The sequence below is a fragment of the Bubalus bubalis genome, chromosome 10, assembly GCF_019923935.1.
Source record: "Bubalus bubalis isolate 160015118507 breed Murrah chromosome 10, NDDB_SH_1, whole genome shotgun sequence".
Taxonomy (NCBI): Eukaryota; Metazoa; Chordata; class Mammalia; order Artiodactyla; family Bovidae; genus Bubalus; species Bubalus bubalis.
This window is the reverse complement of record NC_059166.1, coordinates 67,254,438-67,273,148: the sequence shown is the minus strand read 5'-3', so window position 1 is coordinate 67,273,148 and position 18,711 is coordinate 67,254,438. Positions and strand designations below refer to the sequence as shown.

Below are 18,711 nucleotides of genomic sequence, written 5' to 3'. Positions count from 1 at the left end.
GGAGCTTGATCAACTCTATTATCAACTCTACTGTAATTGTGCAGATACTCATAGTCATAGAAACTCTTTTTTCTTTAGTCAATATGTTGGATCTCTGTTGTTATAAAAGGAGAAGCAAAATAAGACAGGTGTCAGAGATACTAGAAGATGAGTATAATGTTCAGTAAAGCTACCAAATAACGTTGGTTCTAATGGGCTTCAGAACCAAGTTGCTCTTTAAAACAAATACTTGATATGCCTTGCTTTTTCCCTAATTAAGATTCAGAAAATATTTGAGTGTGTATCCAAACATTATGAAAAATGTAAACACAGATTTGGACTTGTGGAATTTAATGCATGAATGTGTCCAACTAAGTCTTCAGGCTCTGACCATCAGAGGAATGGCCTGTTCTGTGACAAGCGTGTGCCTGCCTTTGGAATTCACAACACATTCCAGGAAAATCATATCCTAACTAGTTTGGTTGTTTACGCCAAAGAGGGCATTTTTGCACCTCATTTTTCAACTCTAGTTTGTTTATATTGAGACAAAACATTCTCACACAGGAAGACACTGGACACTCTTTCTCAGTGGAGGGGGCATTCTCTTTTTGGGGTCAGGAACTTTATGTCTGCAAAGTTAATTATCATGAGACTGTAAGCCAGGCCTTCAGGCTCCATGTCTGTGTCTCTGACCTTTGCCAAGGGCACAATGCCACCAGACATACCACAAGATATGCAAAGGATGGAGTCTAACTTGAATAGCCTTGTTAGCTTGTTTTCTGGTGCTAATATGAAGAGTCTCATCATAAACCATTTTGATGCATTTGAGAGAGCTCAGTTCAAAAGGTGAAATCATCTAGTATCAAAAATATTACCTTATTAATGGCCACATCTTAAATTCTTTCACTGGGACCTGTAAACATTTAGCCTTTCACATTTAGACAAGATCTAAGCAAGGCATTGGACCAGGTTCATCAGTTTTGTAGTCTTATAAGCTTTGACAAATCAAAAACATTATTTCTGATTTATAGTTTACCTTTAGGTAATATCTAATATCATGGCAATTGGATGGGTTTAATCAATTACAAAAGTGTGATGATTCAAAAGAATTAGAATCTGAGTCTATAGCTTAGTTCTTGGTGGCTTTCACTAACTGACCACCTGGACCTCTGTTGTTCAGTGTGGCAGCAGTAGCCATGTGTGGCTACAGAGCACCTGAAACATGGCTCATCAGAACTGAGATATACTCTAAGTGTAAAATTCACAGGAGGTTTCATAGACTTAGTTGATATTTTGATTTTGAACAGTTAAAAATCTATCCTAATTTATAATACCTGTTAACTTAATATTTGTGGCCAATATTCTAGTTCTGTTGGACAGTGCCACTCTTGATGTTTTGGAAGTAAACATCATGGAGAGAGACACTCATATACTTTGTACACTTATACTTCCTTTGAGTATTCCAGAAGCAGCACTAATATACACAAAACCCCTGTGAAGAGGATAGGAAGTACCTTTTACTAACGTTTCAAAAGAAAAAAAAAAAAAAGTTCAAAGAATGTTGTCATCATGACTATGATTCATAAATCAGAAAAAGTTTGAGCTCATGCTTCAGAGAGTAAAACATTCAGGGTCAGCTGTTTCATGTATTACTAACTCTTCTTTGGGTCCAGTTTGAAAACAAAAATCTTGAGGGAAGGGTGAAGAGTGCTGTGGACTTGGGAAGTTATGTATAGGTAATAATTTTTACAAAATACCTAACGTACAGTCGGTCCTTAACAAATCTTTGCTCAATCAAGAAAAAAGGGCTTGTGAAGTTAGATTACACCAAAGTTAGAATACACAGAAGAACTGTACAAAAAGATCTTCACGACCCAGATAATCATGATGGTGTGATCACTCACCTAGAGCCAGACATCCTGGAATGTGAAGTCAAGTGGGCCTTAGAAAGCATCACTACAAACAAAGCTAGTGGAGGTGATGGAATTCCAGTTGAGCTATTTAAAATCCTGAAAGATGATGCTGTGAAAGTGCTGCACTCAATATGCCAGCAAATTTGGAAAACTCAGCAGTGGCCACAGGACTGGAAAAGGTCAGTTTTCATCCCAATCCCAAAGAAAGGCAATGCCAAAGAATGCTCAAACTACCGCACAATTGCACTCATCTCACACGCTAGGAAAGTAATGCTCAAAATTCTCCAAGCTAGGCTTCAGCAATACGTGAACCATGAACTTCCAGATGTTCAAGCTGGTTTTAGAAAAGGCAGAGGAACCAGAGATCAAATTGCCAACATCCTCTGGACCATAGAAAACGCAAGAGAGTTCCAGAAAAACATCTATTTCTGCTTTATTGACTATGCCAAAGCCTTTGACTGTGTGGACCACAACATACTGTGGAAAATTCTGAAAGAGATGGGAATACCAGACAATCTGACCTGCCTCTTGAGAAACCTATATGCAGGTCAGGAAGCAACAGTTAGAACTGGACATGGAACAACAGACTGGTTCCAAATAGGAAAAGGAGTCCGTCAAGGCTGTATATTGTCACCCTGCTTATTTAACTTCTCTGCAGAGTACATCATGAGAAAGTCTGGGCTGGAAGAAGCACAAGCTGGAGTCAAGATTGCCGGGAGAAATATCAATACCTCAGATATGCAGATGACACCACTCTTATGGCTGAAAGTGAAGAGGATCTAAAAAGCCTCTTGATGAAAGTGAAAGAGGAGAGTGAAAAAGTTGGCTTAAAGCTCAACATTCAGAAAACAAAGATCATGGCATCTGGTCCCATCACTTCATGGGAAATAGATGGGGAAACAGTGGCAGACTTTATTTTTGGGGGCTCCGAAATCACTGCAGATGGTGATTGCAGCCATGAAATTAAAAGACGCTTACTCCTTGGAAGGAAAGTTATGACCAACCTAGATAGCATATTGAAAAGCAGAGACATTACCTTGCTAACAAGGTCCGTCTAGTCAAGGCCCTGGTTTTTCCAGTGGTCATGTATGGACGTGAAGGTTGGACTGTGAAGAAAGCTGAGCGCCAAAGAACTGATGCTTTTGAACTGTGGTGTTGGAGAAGACTCTTGAGAGTCCCAACAGACTGCAAGGAGATCCAACCAGTCCATCCTAAAGGAGATCAGTCCTGGGTGTTCACTGGGAGGACTGATGTTGAAGCTGAAACTCCAATACTTTGGCCACCTCATGCGAAGAGTTGACTCTCTGGAAAAGACCCTGATGCCAGGAGGGATTGGGGGCAGGAGGAGAAGGGGATGACAGAGGATGAGATGGCTGGATGACATCACCAACTCGATGGACGTGAGTTTGGTAAACTCCGGGAGTTGGTTTTGGACAGGCAGGCCTGGTGTGCTGCGATTCATGGGGTCGCAAAGAGTTGAACACAACTGAGTGACTGAACTGACTGACTGACTGAAGTTAGATTAAAAGCCTCCTGTTGCCAAATTACAATTGGCTGTACTGAGGGCCATGGCGCAGTATGACAATTCAACATGTCCTTACAGTAACAGTGGTCCCCATTTTACCATGGCATGGCTAGGCTAGGTCCAATGGCAGCCACAGAGTATGGGTTCACTGGGCAAATGTCAAACATGAGGAGTCCAGGAAATAGTACTGGGGTGTAGAGTTCTGAGAGAGTAGAAGAGATGAGAGATCAGAGATAGGATGACATCAAGAAAGCATTCAAAATGCATTCTGTGACAAGGATTCAAAGGGGCTGGGAAGTGAGGCTTCAAGCTGATGAGCTGCAGGTTAATGGAAGAGCCACTTGCAGAGGTCAATGTAGGCACAGCATCTTGAACCTGATGGAAGAGTAGGTGCCATGAGCTGAACTCTGGGAGGCAGAGCCTGGCTCAGCCAGGGTCCTCTGGTCCACTTCTTGCCTGAGCAGTTAGTGGTTCTGGGTCATGTGCAGGTTGGAAGGTCCCAATGCCAATAGGATGATGGCAGATAGGATGAGAGAGAGGCTGAACTTAGGTTGTGACAAAGTCTCTACTGGTTCAGAGTTTTACCATCCAAGATGTAAGCCAGGCTGCTTTAGTTGCTCAGCTATGGTTCTGGATTAGAGGGAAAGGACCAGAAGTGAGGGGCTTTGATACTCTCATGACTCTTTTCACCACTGATTAAGAGAGCAAAATTCTCCTTTTGCCATATTATTAGATACTGAGCACAGGCTACTAGGTGGTCCAGATGTGTGGTAGCATGCCAAGTATTGTCAGTCACTCTAGTCATGTCCAACTGCTTTGTGACCCCATGGACTGTAGCCTGACAGGCTCCTCTGTCCATCGGATTTCCTAGGCAAGAATACCGGAGTGGATTGCCATTTCCTCCTCCAGGGGATCTTCCCAACTCAGGGACTGAACCTTTGTCTCCTGCATTGGCAGGCGGGTTCTTTACCACTGAGCCATCCGGGAAGCTCTAGATGTGTGGTTAAATACTCCTTTTTTTCTTTTTGGTCTTGGCTACTTGGAGGAACAGAAACAAAAGAAGATATTTGTCTTGTTTTATCATATGCAATGACTATCTGCTTTTACTAGAAACAATTATCAAATAAGCTTAATTGAACTGATCTTGCCTCAAAATAACTGTAGAATAATAAACTTGAAAGCTATTTTATTTAACTTTGATACTTTAATATCTAGATAATATCCAACAGACCAATGTTTTTATGCAGCTCATCATGTGATCCTAAATTGGATTGAAATAATGACTTTGATGTCTTATTGATTTTCTCTTCCAGTTTTATTGAGATATAGTTGATAAATAGCAGTGTATAAGTTTAAGGTACGCTGTTGTTCAGTCACTCAGCTATGCCCAACACTTTACAATCCCACGGACTGGACTACAACACACCAGGTTTCTCTGTCCTTCACCATCTCCCAGAGCTTGCTCAAACTCATGTACATTGACTTGGTGATGCCGTGAAACCATCGCGTCCTCTATCATTCCCTTCTCCTGCCTTCAATCTTTCCTAGCATCAGAGTCTTTTCTAACGAGTAGGCTCTTCACATCAGGTGGTCAAAGTATTGGAACTTCAGCCTCAGCATCAGTCCTTCCATGAATATTCAGGATTGATTTCCTTTAGGTTGACTAGTTTGATCTCCTTGCAGTCCGAGGAACTCTCAAGAGTCTTCTCCAACACCACAGTTCAAAAACATAAATTCTTTGGTGCTCAGCATTCTCTATGGTCCAACTCCCACATCCATACATGGCTACTGGAAAAGCCATAGCTTTGACTATATGGACCTTTGTCCACAAAATAATGTCTCTGTTTTTTAATATACTATCTAGTTTTGTCATAGCTTTTCCTCCAAGGAGCAAACATTTTTTAATTTCATGGCTGCAGTTACTGTCCACAGTGATTTTGGAGCCCAAGAAAATAAAGTCTGTCACTGTTTCCACTGTTTCCCCCTCTATGTGCCATGAAGTGATGGAACCAGATGCCATGATCTTAGCTTTTTGAATGTTGAGTTTTAAGCCAGTTTTTTCACTCTCCTCTTTCACTGTCATCAAGAGGCTCTTTAGTTCTTCTTCACTTTCTGTCTTAAGGGTGGTGTCATATGCTTATTTGAGATTATTTATATGTCTCCCTGCAATCTTAATTCCAACTTGTGCTTCATCTAGCCTGGCATTTTGCAGGATGTACTCTGCATAGAAGTTAAGTAAGCGGGGTGACAATATACAGCCTTGATGTACTCCTTTCCCAGTTTGGCACCAGTCCTTTGTTCCATGTCCAGTTCTAACTGTTGATTCTTGATCTGCATACAAGTTTCGCAGGAGAGATGTAAGGTGGTCTGGTAGTCCCATCTCTTTAAGACTTTCCCTCAGTTTGTTGTGATCCACACAAAGGCTTCTGGCATAGTCAATGAAGCAGAAGTAGATGTTTTTATGGAATTCTCTTACTTTTTCTATGATCCAGTAGATGTTGGCAATTTGATCTCTAGTTCCTCTGCCTTTTCTAAATAGTGCTTGAGCATCTGGAAGTTCTCAGTTCATGTACTTCTAAAGCCTCGCTTGGAGAATTTTGAGCACTACATTGCTAGCATGTGAGATGAGTGCAATTGTGCAGTAGTTTGAGCATTCTTTGGCATTGACCTTCTTTGGGATTAGAATGAAAACTGACCTCTTCCTGTCCTGTGGCCACTGTTGAGTTTTCCAAATTTGCTGACATATTTAGTGCAGCACTTCAACAGGATCATCTTTCAGGATTTGAAATTGCTCAGCTGGAATTCCATCACCTCCACTACCTGTGTTCGTAGTGATGCCTCCTAAGGTCCACTTGACTTCTCACTCCAAGATGTCTAGTCTAGGTAAGTGGTCACACCATCATGGTTATCTGGGTCATTAAAATCTTTTTTGTATAGTTCTTCTGTGTATTCTTGCCACTTCTTCTTAATCTCTTCTGCTTCTGTTAGGTCCATACCATTTCTGTCCTTTATTGTGCTCATCTTTGCATGAAATTTTCCTTCGGTATCTCTAATTTTCTTGAAGAGATCTCTAGTCTTTCCCATTCTATTTTTTCCCCTCTATTTCTTTGCATTGTTCACTTAGGAAAGCTTTCTTATCTCTCCTTGCTATTCTTTGGAACTCTGCATTCTGATTGGTATATCTTTTGCTTTTTGCTTCTTTCTTTTCTCAGCTATTTGTTAGGCCTCTTCAGATAACCATTTTGCCTTTTTTTGCATTTCTTTTTTGGGGATTGTTTTGATCACCACCTCCTGTATAATATTACAAACTTCTCTCCAAAGTTCTTCAGGCTATCTGAAGAACTCTGTCTATCAGATCTAATCCCTTTAATCTATTCTTCACTTCCACTGTATAATCATAGGGTATTTGATTTAGGTCATACTTGAATGACCTAGTGGTTTTCCCTTCTTTAAGTATATATATGGTATAATCACGATGATTTACATACATCATGATTATCGCAGTAAGTTTAGTAAACATCCATCATCTCATATAGAAATAAAATTAAAGAAATAAAAATTATCTTATAATGAGAATTCTTAGGATATACTCTTAATAAGTTTCATATATAATATATGTAATGTTAATTATATTTATCATGTTGTACATTGTATCCCTGAACTTTCCCAGTGGCCCAGTGGTAAAGAATCTGCCTGCAATGCAGCGGTCACAAGGGACGCACATTTGATCTGGGTCAGGAAGATTCCCTGGAGGAGGGCATGGTAGCCCATTCCAGTATTCTTTCCTGGAGAATCCCATGGACAGAGGAGTCTGGCAGGCTACAGTCCATAGGATCACAAAGAGTCGGACACTACTGAAGCCACTTAGCACACATATGCTCACACACACATTGTATCCCGAATACTTGTTTCTCTTATAAATGGAAGTTTGTACCCTTTGGTGCCTTACTGACTTTGACTAAATAGCAAAATAAACAGTTTAAGCAGTAGTTGTTTAAGAGATGTGACCACCTTGTTGCTCTGTGGGAACACATGGGGGTCTTTATGCCATTCTTATTGATTTGAAATCAAATTTGTGACTCATATTAGTCTAACAACTGCTCTGGGACCATCATTAATGACTTAGTAATGGAGTTCAAATCAGAAGCACTACTTTTTGTTTTCTCCAAGAATCTGAATCATACCTTCCTCCTAAATAATTTGCATGCAGACTTGGTCTTTCTTAAAAAGATGGACTTGGCCTACTTCATTACTAAAAATGTGACAAGTTATAAAAATACATACAGATCTGAGATTCTGCCACAATTTTCCTCAGTACTGGATTTATATCAAAAATGGACCTCTTCAAATTTTTGGTTACGGAACATCTGAACAAGCACAAATACTTCTACAACCCATAATTGCCAGTTTGGACCATAAAAAAATGTATGGCTTTTTGTGGATTAAAGACTTAGGTTTCAACACTGACTCTCCCCAACCTCCACTGCAAAATCCAGCAGTCTTATAAATACAACATAAATCCACATGCACTATAATTATTGTGGTCAATTATGCTAAACCAAGCACATAGTTTTTCCTCAAACATTTTCATAAGCAAGGAAAAAATTGCCATCACAACTCATTTTTAGAGATGGGCTAACAAGTTCGGGTCATTTGAGAGCTGACTCACTTTTTTTTTTTTTTGTCTCTACACTTAAGCCATGTTCACATTTAGAGGAACCTAACTAAACTAGCTTTCTATTACCTTGATTGGGACCAGATGAAAAGAGACTGAAAACAGGTCAGGGTTTTTACATCCTGAGAACATCTTTATAATAAGTAGACCCCTTGTAGTTTATGACCAGATACCTTCTCATGTAATGTAATTTTTTAAAAAACAGCTTTGAGGGAATATAATTTACATACCATAACATTCACCTATTGTAAATGTACAATATAAATATTTTTAGTAAATTTATACAAGAGTATAAACATTACCATATTTCAGTTTTAGAACATTTCATTACTCCTAAAAGTTCCCTGTGTCCATCGACAGCTGACCTGTTTCTACTTCCAGTTCCAGACAACCACTGACTTGTGTTCTCTCCATAGATTTGCTTTTTCTAGACATTTCACATAGGTAAATTGTATAGTAATTATGCCTCTTGTGTTTGACTTCTTTTTGGGGTTCTCATATATGTTATAGCATGTATCATTTGCACCATCCTTTGTTGAATAACATGCCACATTAAAAAAAATCCATTTACTAGTTGATGGACACTTACATTTTTGTCCAGTTTTTGGCCATTCTGAATAGTGCTGCTATGAACATTCACTTATATGTATTTGGATGGACATATGTTTTCATTTCTCTTCCATGAATTCCAAAGAACTGACTCACTTTACTCTATAGTAAGTTTGTATTTAAATTTTTAAGAAAGTATCAAACATTTTCTCAGTATGTAACTTGTTACATCCCCACCAACAATACATCCCCACTTGATATTTCCTGTATTTTGATTATAGGTTCTAATGGATGTAGAGTGGCATGTCATTGTAGTTTTAATTTGCATTTTCCAACAAAGAGTGTTTAACATCTTTCATGTGCTTAATCAACCATTTATATATCTTCTTTGGTGACATGACTTAACCTTTTTTCCCATTTGTAAATTAGAGTACCTGTCTTTTTATTATTAAGATGTAAGTGTTCTTTATATATGTTGGATACAGGTCCTTTATCAGAGCAGTTTTCTTCTGGTCTGTGGCTTGCCTTTTTATTTTCCAACTCACTTGAGACAGTGAAGACAAGAAAATATACAAATTCTGAACCATCCAGGCATGGAAATGCTGCTTTTACCCTTCATTTTTCCCCCCTAAATGGTAGCTAGCAAACAGGAAGGGATAGTCATGTACATGTGGCTTTGCAGACAACTTAGAGACCATGACCTGGACCTGGAGTGATCAGCTCTTTGGCCATGATATTTGTCAGGTTGTCTAAGCAATGTCTATATGTGCTGTGGCGTGGTTAGGAAATAGTTGAGGGGAAGGAAAATTGAGAAGAGGCAAGAAGGGGGTAGGAAAATAGAAACTGTTATGGAGAAGAGAGAACAAAGATAGTCATTGGCAGAAGCACAGTATGAGGAGCCTTCCTCTGTATCCTGACACTCATATGGGACCAGCCCATATTGTTCACTACTGTAAGACTTAGGACCTAACAGAATGATTATCATTTACTTGGCATTCCCTAGTGTGTGTATCAGTTGCTTAGTTGTGTCTGACTCTTTGCAACCCCGTGGACTGTAGCCCGCCAGTCTCCTCTGTCCATGGAATTCTTTAGGCAAGAATACTGGAGTGGGTTGCCATTTTGTCCTCCAGGGGATCTTCTCAACCCAGGGGTCAAACCCGGGTTTCCTGCATTGAAGACAGATTCCTTACTGTCTGAGCCACCAGGGAAGCCCTGGCATTCCTTAAGTGTTTTAGAAATATGACTTACTGGAAGAAGGCTATCCATTAATTAACAAAATGTCTTTGATTGATGTGATATCCTAGCCATGGTGTGAGGTCTTGGCCTCTGCCCTCAAGAAATACATAGAATACTTGGGAGGGGAAACATAATCAAATTATTAAAAGGAAAGCATGTCAAGTTCTGTAATAGATGAACAAAATCCTATGAAACAGTAGAAGAAGCTACTTGTGTTGTCTCAGGGCTTGGTGAAGAGTTCATAGAGAGCATGGCACTTGAGTGGGGAAGGCTATTGAAAGCATGGTGTGAAGAGTCATTTGAGAAAGGGTGAGAATGGCATAGTAGCTAGAGATACAACACATGGACAGAAAACATTGGGCACACATGTGGGACTTTCAGGTCAGGCTAGAGGTTTCTTTCGGAGAAGGCAATGGCACCCCACTCCAGTACTCTTGCCTGGAAAATCCCATGGATGGGGGAGCCTGGTGGGCTGCAGTCCGTGGGGTCGCAAAGAGTCGGACACGACTGAGCGACTTCACTTTCCCTTTTCACTTTCATGCATTGGAGAAGGAAATGGCAACCCACTCCAGTGCTCTTGCCTGGAGAATCCCAGGGACGGGGGAGCCTGGTGGGCTGCCGTCTATGGGGTCGCACAGAGTCAGACACAACTGAAGCGACTTAGCAGCAGCAGCAGAGGTTTCTTTATAGCCTGGGGCACTTGAAAAGCATTAGGGGTCCCTGTAAGTTCACCCTCTACCTTGCTATTAGAGCAATTTTCTTTAATATGTAAGTTTTATGATGTTAATACCCCTTGTAAGCCATAAAGCCACCCAACCATCACATGGGATTATGAAATATGAGCTTCCATAGATAGACAAAAGCATGAAAGTCCTATTGTCGAAGCATCAGTTCACACAGGTCATTGAACTTCTATGGTGGCCTAAGCCCCACCTCCTGATTTCCATGCCCTGGTGTAATCCCCTCCTATACCATATTATTGATCTGTGTGACCAATAGAACACAGAGAGAGTGATAATATGTCACTTCTAAGGCTACATCATGAAACACATTGTGGTTCTGTCTTGGATGATTTGCTCTGGGAGAGCCAGTCACCATGTTGTAGGCTATTCAAGTGGCCTATGGATTTCCCCAGGTAGTGAGGTTGCCAGCAATCATATGGGTGATTCAGCCTGGAGCTAGCCTGTCCAACCCGTCATGTTGGATGGTTCTGGCCCCAGCTGGCCTCTTGAGTGCAACCTGACGAGAGATTCTGAGTTAGAGCCACCAACTTCTAGACCCACAGAAATTTTGAGATGATAAATGTTTAAGTCATTAAATTTTATGATAATTTTTTAGAGCAGCTGATAATAATACAGTCATCAATCATATAAAGTCAGAGTTAGAAGAAATACTAGAGATTAAGTAAGGCAGGTGCTGATAATTGGGTTCAACATTTCCAATGAAGTTTGAAGAGATTTGTGGAGTCCTCGTCCACCTGCACTGAACACATTGAAACCTCCTTACTATCCCTGACTTTAAGAGATATGGTGCTTGTCCAACCTTGCCTGTCTAACTAATGATAAGAACTCCATTTCCTGAACACAAGTCAGACTTTTACCACCATATTGTGCTAATGTCCATGAAAATGAATTAATTTAGGTGCCTCTTTAGTTTATAAGGGATACCCACCCATTTGCTGAAGATTAGTTATTGAGTTTGTTAAGAATTATTCATCTAGGAAGAAAATATTATACAGCTAAAGAGAGTGGGAGGCAGTTGGAATACTAATTGTGGTAGCTGAATAATGGCCCCCAAAGATATGCAGGTTGTATCCCTGGAATCTAGGAAAGTTGCCTTATCTGGCAAAAGAGATTTTACAGATGGAATTAAATTCAGTTCAGTCAATCAGTCATGTCCAACTCTTTCTCAATCCATGGACTGTAGCATGCCAGGCCTCCCTGTCCATCACCAACTCCCAGAGCCTACTCAAATTCATGTCCATTGAGTTGGTGATGCCACCCAACCATATCATCCTCTGTTGTCCACTTCTCTTCCCACCTTCAATCTTTCCCAGCATCAGGGTCTTTTCAAATGATTCAGTTCTTCACATCAGGTGGCCAGAGTAGTGGAGTTTCAGCTTCAGCATCAGTCCTTCCAATGAATATTCAAGACTGATTTCCTTTAGGATGGACTGGTTGGATCTCCTTGCAGTCCAAGGGACTCGCAAGAGTCTTCTCCAACACCACAGTTTAAAAGTATCAATTCTTCAGTACTTAGCTTTCTTTATAGTCCAACTCTCACATCCATACATGACTACTGGAAAAATCAAAGCTTTGACTGCTGCTAAGTTGCTTCAGTTGTGTCCGACTCTGTGCGACCCCATAGACGGCAGCCCACCAGGCTCCTCTGTCCCTGAGATTCTCCAAGCAAGAATACTGGAGTGGGTTGCCATTTCCTTCTCCAATGCATGAAAGTGAAAAGTGAAAGTGAAGTCGCTCAGTCATGTCCGACTTTTAGCGACCCCATGGACTGCAGCCTACCAGGCTCCTCCATCCATGGGATTTTCCAGGCAAGAGTACTGGAGTAGGTTGCCATTGCCTTCTCCGAAAGCTTTGACCAGACAGACCTTTTTTGGCAAAGTAATGTCTCTGCTTTTTAATATGCTGTCTAGGTTGCTCATAACTTTCTTTCCAAGGAGTAAGTGTCTTTTAATTTCATGGCTGCAGTCACCATCTGCTGTGATTTTGGGGCCCCCCAAAATAAAGTCTGACACTGTTTCCACTGTTTCCTCATGTATTTGCCATGAAATGATGGGACTGGATGCCATGATCCTAATTTTCTGAATGTTGAGCTTTAAGCCAACGTTTTCACTCTCCTCTTTCACTTTCATCAAGAGGCTCTTTAGTTCTTCTTCCCTTTCTGCCATAAGGGTGGTGTCATCTGCATATCTGAGGTTATTGATATTTCTCCCGGCAATCTTGATTCCAGCTGGTGCTTCTTCCAGCCCAGCATTTCTCATGATGTACTCTGCATAGAAGTTAAATAAGCAGGGTGACAATATACAGCCTTGACGGACTCCTTTTCCTATTTGGAACCAGTCTGTTGTTCCATGTCCAGTTCTAACTGTTGCTTCCTGACCTGCATATAGGTTTCTCAAGAGGCAGATCAGGTGGTCTGGTATTCCCATCTCTTTCAGAATTTTCCACAGTTTATTGTGATCCACATAGTCAAAGGCTTTGGCATAGTCAATAAAGCAGAAATATATATTTTTCTGGAACTCTCTTGCCTTTTTGATGATCCAGCAGATGTTGGCAATTTGATCTCTGGTTCCTCTGCCTTTTCTAAAACCAGCTTGAACATCTAGAAGTTCACGGTTCACGTACTGTTGAAGCCTGGCTTGGAGAATTTTGAGCATTACTTTACTAGCATGTGAGATGAGTGCAATTGTGTGGTAGTTTGAGCATTCTTTGGCATTGCCTTTCTTTGGGATTGGAATGAAAACTGCCCTTTTCCAGTCCTGTGGCCACTGCTGAGTTTTCCAAATTTCCTGGTGTATTGAGTGCAGCATTTTAACAGCATCATCTTTCAGGATTTGAAATAGCTCAACTGGAATTCCACCACCTCCACTAGCTTTGTTCGTAGTGATGCTTCCTAAGGCCCACTTGACTTCACGTTCCAGGATGTCTGGCTCTAGGTGAGTGATCACAGCATTGTGATTATCTGGGTCATGAAGATCTTTTTTGTATATTCTTCTGTGTGTTCTTGCCACCTCTTCTTAATATCTTCTGCTTCTGTAAGGTCCTTACCATTTCTGTCCTTTATTGAGCCCATCTTTCAATGAAATTAGGAATTAAATTAGGGATTTAAACTGGGGAGATTATCCTGGATTATCCAGGTAGGACCTAAATGTGTGCACAAGTGGTCTCTTAAGAGGGAATCAGAAAGTGATTTGATAAAGAAGAGGAGAAGGCAATGAGATGGGAAAGAGGGAGAAAAAAGATATTGTGATTCAGGGCCATGAGCTAACAGAATGATGCAGCATCAATCCTAAAATAGATGATTTTCCCTGTGAAGCTCCAGAAGGAACCAGCCTTGCTGCCCCTTTGATATTAGCCCACTGAGGCTGATTTTATGATTCTAACCTTCTGAACTGTGAAAGAATAAATTTGTGTTATTTTAACCCACTGGGTTTGTTATAATTTGTTGTAACTGCCATAGGAAACTAATACATTAATCTTAGCTTCATCATGTCCTATTTCTGTTAGTTTATGTAAGACAATCTTTCTAAGACTCTGTCTTCTCATCTGTAAAATGGGAACAAGAAAACGTCTATTTCAAAGGTTTGTTGTTAGATTGAATGGGATCATTCATGCAAAATGCTCAGCATTGGACTTGGCACCTGGAGAGTTCTTTATAAACCTGGCTATTGGTTTAATTTGGTCTAGACAGGAACACTGCAACATTAAAAAAAAATTATTGAAGTATAGTTCATTTGCAATGTTATTAATTTCTGCTGTACAGCAAAGTGACTCAAGATATACATATTCTTTTTCATATTCTTTCCTGTTATGATTTGTCACAGGATACTGGATATAGTTCCTTGTGCCACACAGTGGGACCTTGTTGTTTATCTATCCTATATATAATAGTTTGCCTCTGCTAATCGCAAACTTCCAATCCTTCCCTCCCCTCCTCGCCTCACTTGGCAACTGCAAGTCTGTTCTCTGTATCTGTGAGTCTGTTTCTGTTTCATAGATAAGTTCTTTTGTGTCATTTTAGATCCCACATATAAGTGATATTATATGATATTTATCTTTCTGACTTACTTCACTTAGCATGTTAATCTCTAGGTCCATCCATATTGCTGCAAATAGCATTATTTCATTCTTTTTTTATGGTCGAGTAATACTCCATTGTATGTCACATTTTCTTTATCCATTCATCTGTTAATGGACATTTAGGTTGCTTTCATGTCCGGGCTATTGTAAATAGTGATGCAGTGAATGCTGGAGTGCATTATCTTTTTGGTTTTCTCCACATATATTCCAGGAGTGGAACTGCCAAATCATATGGTAGTTCTGTTGCTTTTCAAATGATAAAAGCTGCAACATTTTTTGTCTCCTTTTGAAAACTCAAGAAGCATACTAAATAGTCTTGGAATATAGAAAGGGTTGAATATTTATTAACTATTCTATTGTTACTGGCTTCCCTGGTGACTCAAATGGTAAATGCAATATAGGAGACTCTGGTTCAATCCCTTGGTAGGGAGATCCCCTGGAGAAGGAAATGGCAACCACTCCAGTATTCTTGCCTGGAGAATTTCATGGACAGAGTTACCTGGAAGGCTACAGTCCAAGGGATCACAAAGAGTCAATACTCTTAGTTGACAGACTAACTTTCACTTCCATTCTATTGTTACTAGTCTATCAGGAACCCTAAAGTCTGTTTATTTCACCCTCTCCAATTGTTCTTTCTCAAGGGTGTTGACTGCAAGATGAGGAAAAAGCACATAGATGGAATGAGTGGACAATAAACCACGAATGAGAGATCTAACAAGGGTTTTGGAAAGGTTTCTCTGTTTATTACTTGTTTTCAGAGAACACCACACAGAACAGGTGAAAAGTTATCCTATTTATAAAGCTCTCCAGAGAGGGAGAGTCTGCAAGTTTTCTTAGTAATTTCCCTTGGTACATATGAAGACTGCTCTTGATTTTCAATGACTGCGCTGATGGCTGTACTCCTCTACAAAAATAAAAAATAAAGAATGATTTTGTTTCTGAAAGCTGCTTGATCTAGAATGATGCTTTAAAGAGTCTACTGTCAGAACAGCCGTGTGTTAGTTACCTGGTCATGTGTCTTGTGCAGCTTCAGGACCGCTGGAAGTGTGGAGCAGCCTAGATGTATGAGCCTTTCCTCTCCTTATTCTGGAATAAATTTCAAAATTTCAATGTTAAAAAATGTGTAGTCATCATATTTACGTATATTATTCATCCCTACAACTCAGTTTTCTGGAGGTGCTTGTGTTTCAGATTTCTACTGATTTAGTCTTTGTATTCTTTTGTTTCAATGTACTGATCACATTTGCATAGATTAAATGCTTTCTGTTTCTCTCTGAGCCCTGGTAGACTGGAATAAAATCTATATTATTCTCTTGGTAGAACTTCTTGTGCCTCATGATAAAGATGACACTATAAAATAAGCAAGAGGAACATTTTTAAAATAGGGTCTGATCTGGTTAGACCTTCATTAGATATCCCTGCATGTACAGAATAATGAACTGAGGAATGAATCGTATCAGCATGACAAACAACTGACATAGTTGAGGCCAGGGATTTTTAAAGTTCCACAAAATCCTGGTCCTTTTAGTTGGAGATAACTATAAAAATAGATGAATTGGGCTCACTGACTGGGCTTCTAATGCCTGACTGAGGTTCACCGAAAGGGCTAAAGTTCAACTTCTCTTCTATCTCTGAACATGCCTCAATCCTGGACATTAGTCCTCAGTCTCTGAATGCCAGGCTTGCCCACTACTACTATGGGTAGCAGTACCTTAGAGGAAGGAGTGCCTTTTTCCTAATTTGACCTGGGTTGGTTAATACCTGTTGAGCTAGAAAGATGTACTACCTGGTGCAAGATGAAAGGCAGTCTGAAGTTAGCAGACCGGGTAGTCATTCTCTCTAAATGCAAAACCCCGACTACCTAAATCAGTAATGAAAGCAGACAAGCTCCTAATTGAAGTGAACTTGTTTGGTCAACAGAGATAGACAGCTGAGGAGGAGTTCATCTGTACCTTAGTGGGGCTTACTGCCTCCCAGGCGCCATCTAATGGTGGCTGTTTACCAGTAACCTTAGTAGGTCTTTTGTGCCAACTTTAAAGCAACAGATTATAAACCATGCAAAAATTACTTTCCTTCTTGTAGATGCTCTCAGTCTAAGGTATGCCGGGGATGAAAACAGACGCCTCCAGAAGGTGGTGTTTGACCTCCCTGCAAATAAGAGGCTCATGCCAGCCTTTTGCTTTTGTGAGGAATCAAAATTCAATATATAACCTGAAATCTCCCCAGTTTATTAAAGTCAGATCACAGGTTCCAGAAAGGAAGATGAAATTTTCATCTATCTTCACTCTACACTTAGATACTGTGTACAACTGCCTCAGCCAAAATCTTGTAGATTTTGATGCATTTTATCTGTTTACACAGATCAACAATGCTTGGCTACTCTCAACGGTAAACACTAAATCCTGTTTACAGAGGAAGGGCAGTGTCTGCGGGAAGCATGCGCACAGTGCTCCAGGCTCCTCTTCTTTTTCCTTTTTCAGAGACTCCAGGGGAATATGGGCCTTTGCACCATTTTACCCGCAACCCTAAATTATGATTAATCTAAAGCCCTTTCTCTCCTTGGTTAGGCCTGACACAAGCAACTGCTTTTCTGTCACATTGATTTTTCTGTCCTTGCAAATTCAAAGCCAGGGTTGAGTCTTCCTAACAGGGTGAATTCTCTGACAAGGAAGTTTTGCAACCTAATTTACCGCTGGAGTCAAGCTTGTCAGTGAGTGCCAGAGGGGAACTGTCGCAATCCACTGGTTAAGTATGCATTTAATAGTGTTTATCCAAGCAAGTTTGTGATTTCTTCACTCTCTCCAACAAATATGTTATTTGTAATACCTATCTTCTGTAATCTAGGTGTTTGAAAAATGTCTCTAACGTGTGTGGGCTAGAATGCATTTTGTTTTTCTGTGAGTCTGTTCATTGAACAAGGGCAGTCTCTGAGGAACCATCAGAAACTGCTTGCCATTTTTCCAAATTCTCTCTCTCTGCAGTGACCATGACTTAATCCTGAAGGAAAACAAGGTAATCTTTTCAAATAAACATTCTCAAGGATGTTTAGAGGGAACCCAATTGCTAGTATGCAGAACCCTCCCAGTGATTGAAAATAGTTACATTGAGGGAATACAATTACAGTAAGCTGGAGTGTTTGTAAGCATTCGGTGTTTTCAGATGATTAACAATAATAAGTTGAATTGTAAGAAAAGATGTGTGTGTGTGTGTGTGTGTGAGTTCAGAGTCATCCAGGGTCTTTTTACTCAATGCTGTTGGTGGAAAGTGAGGCAGAGGGAAATTAAAAGCTGTCACTAGGTAAGGAACATTGGCAATGTTTGAACCTAAGCCCGTTAGGTTTCACTGGACTAACCTGCTTCCTGTGAAAGTAAATAAGAGAAGAAACATTTGATCATTAAGTGGAAACAGAGCACTGAAACAAACACACTTGGTCGCATGCAGTTTATTAGTGCAAATTCCCAGTCTCAAGGAGCGTGGCCAGGAACAGTGAAGACTTAAAGGAAGGATTGAATAAACTCAAAATTACCTGGATGATAAAATCAGCTAAATCAATGCAGACAACATTGGCTGGAGTCTATCATATTACTTAGAACATCATTTTGTATTTTTATAATATTCAAAACATTTGTCAAATACCTTTCTCTTTCCCTCTTTGGTCTGTAGGCTTTTGAAAGATAGACCTCGTTTCTCATTTGGGCCTGAAGTCTCAAGATGGAAAGCTCATCCTGGCACAAATGAAGGCAGAAATGATTAAAGGGAATGAGTCTGGTCTTGATTTGACACTTTGATCTCCCATTGTTTGTGGCCTGATATTCTCTAATTTATTTATCTTTTGTTTAAGTTGCCTGTACAGTCAAAGCATCTTTTTATGTCCTTACCTATGCATGACATAAACGCGTCATTACCTTGTTAAAAATCTTAAAGCAGTCTGTTTGTTTCTGTCCAGTAGAAGTGTAGTATGGGCCACATGTATAACGTAAAATTTTCTCATAGCCACATTAAAAAGTAAAAAGA

At 40.1% G+C, this 18,711-nt stretch overlaps 1 long non-coding RNA gene across 7 annotated transcripts in view; it reads left to right on the top strand.

Moving 5' to 3' along the window:
* LOC102400054 overlaps positions 1 to 18,711 on the top strand; it is a 286,205-nt gene that overhangs the window by 236,062 nt on the left and 31,432 nt on the right. Inside the window, exon 1 of one of the 7 annotated variants that reach the window (XR_006542444.2) lies at positions 15,816 to 17,709. The exons of 3 other annotated variants lie outside the window; for them this stretch is intronic. This is a non-coding gene — a long non-coding RNA (uncharacterized LOC102400054). Of the gene's footprint in view, positions 1 to 15,815; positions 17,710 to 18,711 lie in introns of those variants that run through there. 3 more of the 7 variants (XR_006542443.2, XR_328439.4, XR_328441.4) reach the window with 3 other exon arrangements.